The sequence below is a fragment of the Bactrocera neohumeralis genome, unplaced genomic scaffold (genome assembly GCF_024586455.1).
Source record: "Bactrocera neohumeralis isolate Rockhampton unplaced genomic scaffold, APGP_CSIRO_Bneo_wtdbg2-racon-allhic-juicebox.fasta_v2 cluster09, whole genome shotgun sequence".
Taxonomy (NCBI): Eukaryota; Metazoa; Arthropoda; class Insecta; order Diptera; family Tephritidae; genus Bactrocera; species Bactrocera neohumeralis.
The window spans coordinates 33,747,125-33,754,697 of record NW_026089622.1 but is presented as its reverse complement, the minus strand read 5'-3'; the positions used below and the strand labels follow the sequence as shown (position 1 = coordinate 33,754,697).

The window sequence follows — 7,573 nt, the reverse complement described above, 5'->3', positions numbered from 1 at the left end:
TATTGCTGTGATAAATTTAATTTCTTTTGGGGTTAAAAAATTATTTTTGTTTTTTAAAAAAAAAAATTAAAAATTTATTCTGTCAATTCGAACCTGAGACCTTGTTTCATCTTGACTTTCAAGCGTTACCAAACCCCACCATTGACACTTGGGTTTTCTGACTTAAGTATGGTTTGGTTATGCATGTACAAAAAAGATGGTTCTAAAATTTTTTTTAAAGAAAGAAATATGCTTTTGTAGAACATTTTTTCCCGCAAATATACAGCCAAATTTTGAAAAACGACATAATATATGTTTGATTTTTTCGGTTTTTTGCTTCTGCGGTCAAATTTTCCCCATACAAAAATCGCAAAATTTTGGGAAAAAAAAAAAAATGGACAACTAGAATAAAAAAAATTTTTTAAAAATTTATTGACAATTAAATATAAATGAAAATACATGTAAATTTTATATTTTTTTTAAATTTATTTTTCTTTTCGCCCCCAAACATTTTAAAATTACTTAATTGGCGTAAAAACCTTAAGCGATTATAGCCGAGTTAACAACAGCGCGCCAGTCGTTTCTTCTTTTCGCTACGTGGCGCCAATTGGATATTCCAAGCGAAGCCAGGTCCTTCTCCACTTGGTCCTTCCAACGGAGTGGAGGTCTTCCTCTTCCTCTGCTTCCCCCGGCGGGTACTGCGTCGAATATTTTCAGAGCTGGAGTGTTTCCGTCCATCGGACAACATGACCTAGCCAGCGTAGCCGCTGTCTTTTAATTCGCTGAACTATGTCGATGTCGTCGTATATCTCGTACAGCTCATCGTTCCATCGAATGCGGTATTCGCCGTGGCTAACGCGCAAAGGACCATAAATCTTTCGCAGAACTTTTCTCTCGAAAACTCGCAACGTCGACTCATCCGTTGTTGACATCGTCCAAGACTCTGCACCATACAGCAGGACGGGAATTATGAGTGACTTATAGAGTTTGGTTTTGTTTGTCGAGAGAGGACTTTGCTTCTCAATTGCCTACTCAGTCCGAAGTAGCACCTGTTGGCAAGAGTTACCCTGCGTTGGATTTCTAGGCTGACATTGTTGGTGGTGTTTACGCTGGTTCCAAGATAGACGAAATTATCTACGACTTCAAAGTTATGACTGTCAACAGTGACGTGAGTGCCAAGTCGCGAATGCGACGACTGTTTGTTTGATGACAGGAGATATTTCGTCTTGCCCTCGTTCACTGCCAGACCCATTTTCTGTGCTTCCTTGTCCAGCCTGGAGAAAGCAGAACTAACGGCGCGGGTGTTGAGGCCGATGATATCAATATCATCGGCATCAGCTGTACACTCTTATAGAAGATGGTACCTTCTCTATTTAGTTCTGCAGCTCGAACTATTTTCTCCAAAAAGCAGGTTGAAAAAGTCGCACGATAGGGAATCGCCTTGTCCGAAACCTCGTTTGGTATCGAACGGCTCGGAGAGGTCCTTCCCGATCCTGACGGAGCTTTTGGTGTTACTCAACGTCAGTTTACACAGCCGTATTAGTTTTTGCGGGGATACCAAATTCAGACATCGCGGCATAAAGGCAGCTCCTTTTCGTGCTGTCGAAAGCAGCTTTGAAATCGACGAAGAGGTGGTGTGTGTCGATTCTCTTTCACGGGTCTTTTCCAAGATTTGGCGCATGGTGAATATCTGGTCGGTTGTTGATTTGCCAGGTCTGAAGCCACACTGATAAGGTCAATCAGTTTGTTGACGGTGGGCTTTAATCTTTCACACAATACGCTCGATAGAACCTTATATGCGATGTTGAGGAGGCTAATCCCACGGTAGTTGGCGCAGATTGTGGGGTCTCCTTTTTTATGGATTGGGCATAGCACACTTAAATTCCAATCGTTGGGCATGCTTTCGTCCGACCATATTTTACAAAAAAGCTGATGCATGCTCCTTATCAGTTCTTCGCCGCCGTGTTTGAATAGCTCGGCCGGCAATCCGTCGGCCCCTGCCGCTTTGTTGTTCTTCAGGCGGGCAATTGCTATTCGAACTTCTTCATGGTCGGGTAATGGAACGTCTGCTCCATCGTCATCGATTGGGGAATCGGGTTCTCCTTCTCCTGGTGTTGTGCGTTCACTGCCATTCAGCAGGCTGGAGAAGTGTTCCCTCCATAATTTAAGTATGCTCTGGGCATCAGTGACTAGATCACCTTTGGGGGTTCTACAAGAGTATGCTCCGGTCTTGAAACCTTCTTTAAGCCGCATTTTTCGTAGAATTTTCGAGCATTACCCCTGTCGGCCAGCTTATCAAGCTCTTCGTACTCACGCATTTCAGCCTCTTTCTTCTTCTGTCTACAAATGCGTCTCGCTTCCCTCTTCAACTCTCGGTATCTATCCCATCCCGCACGTGTAGTGGTCGATCGTAACGTTGCGAGGTAGGCAGCCTGTTTTCTCTCCGCTGCGACACGGCACTCCTCGTCGTACCAGCTGTTCTTTTGCACTTTCCGAAAACCAATGGTTTCGGTTGCAGCTGTACGTAAGGAGTTTGAAATGCCGTCCCACAGTTCCCTTATACCGAGTTGTTGACGAGTGCTCTCAGAGAACAGGAGTGCAAGCCGAGTAGAAAATCGTTCGGCTGTCTGTTGTGATTGCAGCTTCTCGACGTCGAACCTTCCTTGTGTTTGGTGGCGCGCGTTTTTGCTGCACAGAGGCGGGTGCGAATCTTAGCTGCAACAAGATAGTGGTCCGAGTCGATGTTAGGACCTCGGAGCGCACGCACATCTAAAACACTGGAGACGTGTCTTCCGTCTATCACAACATGATCGATCTGGTTGGTAGTTTTTCGATCCGGAGACAGCCAGGTAGCTTGATGAATCTTCTTATGCTGGAATCTAGTACTACAGATAACCATATTTCGGGCCCCGGCGAAGTCAATCAGCCTCAACCCATTTGGGGATGTTTCGTCGTGGAGGCTGAATTTACCGACCGTAGTGCCAAATATACCTTCTTTGCCCACCCTGGCGTTAAAGTCGCCAAGCACGATTTTGACATCGTGGCGGGGGCAGCTCTCATAGCGCGCTTTACGCGCTCATAGAAGGCATCTTTGGTCACAGCGTCCTTCTCTTCCGTCGGGGCGTGGGCGCAAATCAGCGATATGTTGAAGAACCTCGCTTTGATGCGGATTGTGGCTAGACGTTCATTCACCGCAGTGAATGATAGTACTCGGCGACGGAGTCTCTCTCCCACCACGAATCCTACACCAAACTTGCGCTCCTTTATATGGCCACTGTAGTAAATGTCACAAGGACCTACTCGTCTCTGTCCTTGTCCCGTCCATCGCATTTCTTGGACGGCGGTGATGTCAGCCTTTGTCTTTACGAGGACATCAACCAGCTGGGCAGCGGCACCTTCCCAATTAAGGGACCGGACATTCAGGTGCAATCAGGCTGGTTGTCACTGCGTATTTTTACGTGGCGGGTCCCAAACCCAGCACTGTACAGAATGTTTTTTTTTCGCCTTCTCACTTAGCTCGCCTTCGGATGTTCTTAGGCTACCCAGAGGATACTTGGTCAAAGTAGTGGCTAACTGCTTGAGCCATGTGTAAGAAATCGTTTCTGTGGCCACTCCAAGTGAATAACGATCAGAAAGGCTTTCCTCACTTGCGTGAACTTCTACACATGACTCTCATACAAACAAAAACATATAATATATTTGATTTTACTGTTGCCAATGTATATACAAAAATTAGACCCAAGCAAACAAACACATACACTGCTTTTGCATGTCAATATGGAAATGCCGACGGAAATACGCAAAGGCATATATTGCACATATGTACAAGCGATACGATACATACAAGCGATTTCTTGGTTTGAAGAAAGCCGTGAAGCATGAGAAATTGAAATGCCGAAAAACGGCAAGAAATTACGCATTGCGTACGTGAATCATGAAAATATCATCATAATGTGTAGGTAAATCTTTTATATATTTAAAGTGAGTTATTATAAAATAAGATCACATATTCAATTAAAGTAAATTCTGTTGGGATTCGAACCTACGTACCTACATGCTCGTCGTAACTTTTGAACCGCTTACCACCTAGACCACCATTGACTCCTGTATTGCGTTGTCCTAATTATGGTTTGGTTATGCATGAAAATATATACAATGGATCGCCGATTGTTATCCTCTTTCCTTGCTGCTGCTGCGCATGTAAATTTGTGTCTTGTTGATTCTTGAAGTTATACTGCTTTTTCTTTCTTTGTCTTTCATTTCTGTAAATTCTCAGCTATTTTATGTGACCTTTTGTTGAAATACCCTGCGTTGGCCGTTGAAAAATTAAGGCAATACTTTATAGGATTATTTCTGTAGTTAGTCTTCATTAACATTTTTTGGAAATTGACCCGCGATGACGAGGTATATCGTTTTATCTGACGCGTGAGGTTTAAGTTCACTTCTAATTGTGTCTTGTGGCAAATTAGAAATGATGTTTCTTCGAAAATACATTTACCAATAAAACGACTTCTATATCTAAATATAAAAGATTTTTGGTTGAAATGCTCTGCGTTGGCCGTTGAAAAGTTAAGACTATACTTCTCAGGATCATTCATTCCTTTCATTTCTTAAAGAAATTAATGACCTTTTATATTTGCATTATTTCGTTGTCATTTCCATATTCGTGCAATGGAATTTCTATGGCATAAGTAAAGTAATGGCCGCCGATTGTCACCCCCTGCCGCTTAGCAGCTTCGCCTACAAACATGTGTAAATACGTATGTATGTATACGTATGATCGTGAATACATATCGACGCAGATTTTTGCGAGAAGCACCAGAAAGTTAATGCAATTTATGACATTTTAGCTTTTGCCATCGTCGCGAAAAGACGACTTGTTGGCAAAGACATGCTCGGGGAGATAATAAATTTATAAAATGTGAATTTAAGTTTTCTAGTTTTCTTTCATACAAAATGATATGCATTTCTTGGAATATCACTAAGAAGTATAACTTCATCCGCGCGTAGGGACTCCACGTACCTTTTTTTTCTTTTGAGAGAGAGAGAGGTATTTGAAACAGTTATTTTCTCTTATGTACATATATGTTAATATGTAAATAAATATGCACTTTACAATTAGAACCCTCGTCTAATATGTATTATAGATATATGTATGTAAATGTATGTACTCGTATGCATATATATTTTACGCTTGGCAATTATGCATATGTACATAAGTATCTTATATCTATAATGAAATATATAGTGAATGTTTCCACTAAATATATGCATATATGAATTGCAATTGCCCGCTTGAAGAACAACAAAGCGGCAGGGGCCGACGGATTGCTGGCCGAGCTATTCAAACACGGCGGTTACATGTATAATAAAATATATAATGAATGTTTCCACTAAATATGTATGCATATATGAATAGCAATTGCCCGCCTGAAGAACAACAAAGCGGCAGGGGCCGACGGATTGCCGGCCGAGCTTTTCAAACACGGCGGCGAAGAAATGATAAGGTGCATGCATCAGCTTCTTTGTAAAATATGGTCAGACGAAAGCATGCCCAACGATTGGAATTTAAGTGCGCTATGCCCAATCCATTAAAAAGGGAGACCCCACAATCTGCGCCAACTACCGTGGGATTAGCCTCCTCAACATCGCATATAAGGTTCTATCGAGCGTATTGTGTGAAAGATTAAGCCCACCGTCAACAAACTGATTGGACCTTATCAGTGTGGCTTTAGACCTGGAAAATCAACAATCGGCCAGATATTCACCATGCGCCAAATCTTGGAAAAGACCCGTGAAAGGAGAATCGACCCACACCACCTCTTCGTCGATTTCAAAGCTGCTTTCGACAGCACGAAAAGGAGCTGCCTTTATGCCGCGATGTCTGAATTTGGTATCCCCGCAAAACTAATACGGCTGTGTAAACTGACGTTGAGTAACACCAACAGCTCCGTCAGGATCGGGAAGGACCTCTCCGAGCCGTTCGATACCAAACGAGGTTTCAGACAAGGCGATTCCCTATCGTGCGACTTTTTCAACCTGCTTTTGAGAAAATAGTTCGAGCTGCAGAACTAAATAGAGAAGGTACCATCTTCTATAAGAGTGTACAGCTGCTGGCGTATGCCGATGATATTGATATCATCGGCCTCAACACCCGCGCCGTTAGTTCTGCTTTTCTCCAGGCTGGACAAGGAAGCACAGAAAATGGGTCTGGCAGTGAACGAGGACAAGACGAAATATCTCCTGTCATCAAACAAACAGTCGTCGCACTCGCGACTTGGCCCTCACGTCACTGTTGACAGTCATAACTTTGAAGTCTATCTTGGAACCAGCGTAAAGACCACCAACAATGTCAGCCTAGAAATCCAACGGAGGATAACTCTTGCCAACAGGTGCTACTTCGGACTGAGTAGGCAATTGAGAAGCAAAGTCCTCTCTCGACAAACAAAAACTAAACTCTATAAGTCACTCATAATTCCCGTCCTGCTATATGGTGCAGAGTCTTGGACGATGTAAACAACGGATAAGTCGACGTTGCGAGTTTTCGAGAGAAAAGTTCTGCGAAAGATTTATGGTCCTTTGCGCGTTAGCCACGGCGAATACCGTATTCGATGGAACGATGAGCTGTACGAGATATACGTCGACATCGACATAGAATCAGCGGCTACGCTGGCTAGGTCATGTTGTTCGGATGGACGAAAACACTCCAGCTCTGAAAGTATTCGACGCAGTACCCGCCGGGGGAAGCAGAGGAAGAGGAAGATCTCCCCTCCGTTGGAAGGACAAAGTGGAGAAGGAATGTTAGATGGGTGGGGTTGGTAGGGCATGCAAAGAGGTGATCAGTGTCATGCGAAGACTCGCTGCATGCAGAACATACATTGGGTATGTCAGGGTCTATTCTGGATAAGTAGGAGTTTAACAATATCCAGAACGAAGTGTCGCTAGGGCCACTCGCGTTTCTCGCGGCAACTCGAGCTCTTCGTCTGCGATGGGTGGTGGTTTGACTCTAAGAACGCCATTCACGGGAAGGGAGTCAGTGTAGGTGTTGATGGCTCCACTGTGAACAGCGGTCAGTACCTGTCGAAAGTCAGTTGCGTCCAATGTCCGGTCGGCGTACTGTACGACGTCGTCGACGTAGTCAAGGAATGACCACTTGATGCTCCTAGGAGGCGGTTCCGCTCCAAGGAGATGGATGCAAGGGTGGTTTCTACGAAAACATCCCAGCAGGAACTGCTTGGAGAAGAGTTCATTATGCTCTTTAACTGGGGGCATAAGCGTCTCACTATGAAGGTGTTCAATGCGAGACATCAAACATCCTGTGGTGGTCCGGAGTGCAGTATTTTGGCAGGTCTGGAATTTCCTCATCTGCGTACCACTGCATCCAGGCGACCATATTGGTGCTGCGTAGTTGAGGATCGGCCGGCCGATTGCCTTGTTGCCAACAACGTTTCTTTGTCTTTTCCCATGTGCTGCCGGCTAGCGACTTGAGGATTTTGTTGCGGCTCTGTACTTTAGCGATAATCGCGGTCGTATGGGGAGTGAAGGAGCATAGACTATCAAAGGTTACACCTAAAATCTTGCGGTTATTGACAGT

The 7,573-nt window shown here is 44.1% G+C and overlaps 1 protein-coding gene and 1 pseudogene across 1 annotated transcript in view; one reads left to right on the top strand and one right to left on the bottom strand.

The window, feature by feature from the left end:
- Positions 1–7,573, bottom strand: part of LOC126764085 (uncharacterized) — a 532,840-nt gene that overhangs the window by 277,532 nt on the left and 247,735 nt on the right. The gene's annotated exons all lie outside the window — the stretch shown is intronic.
- LOC126764770 (small nucleolar RNA U3) lies at positions 4,308–4,495 on the top strand (annotated as a pseudogene).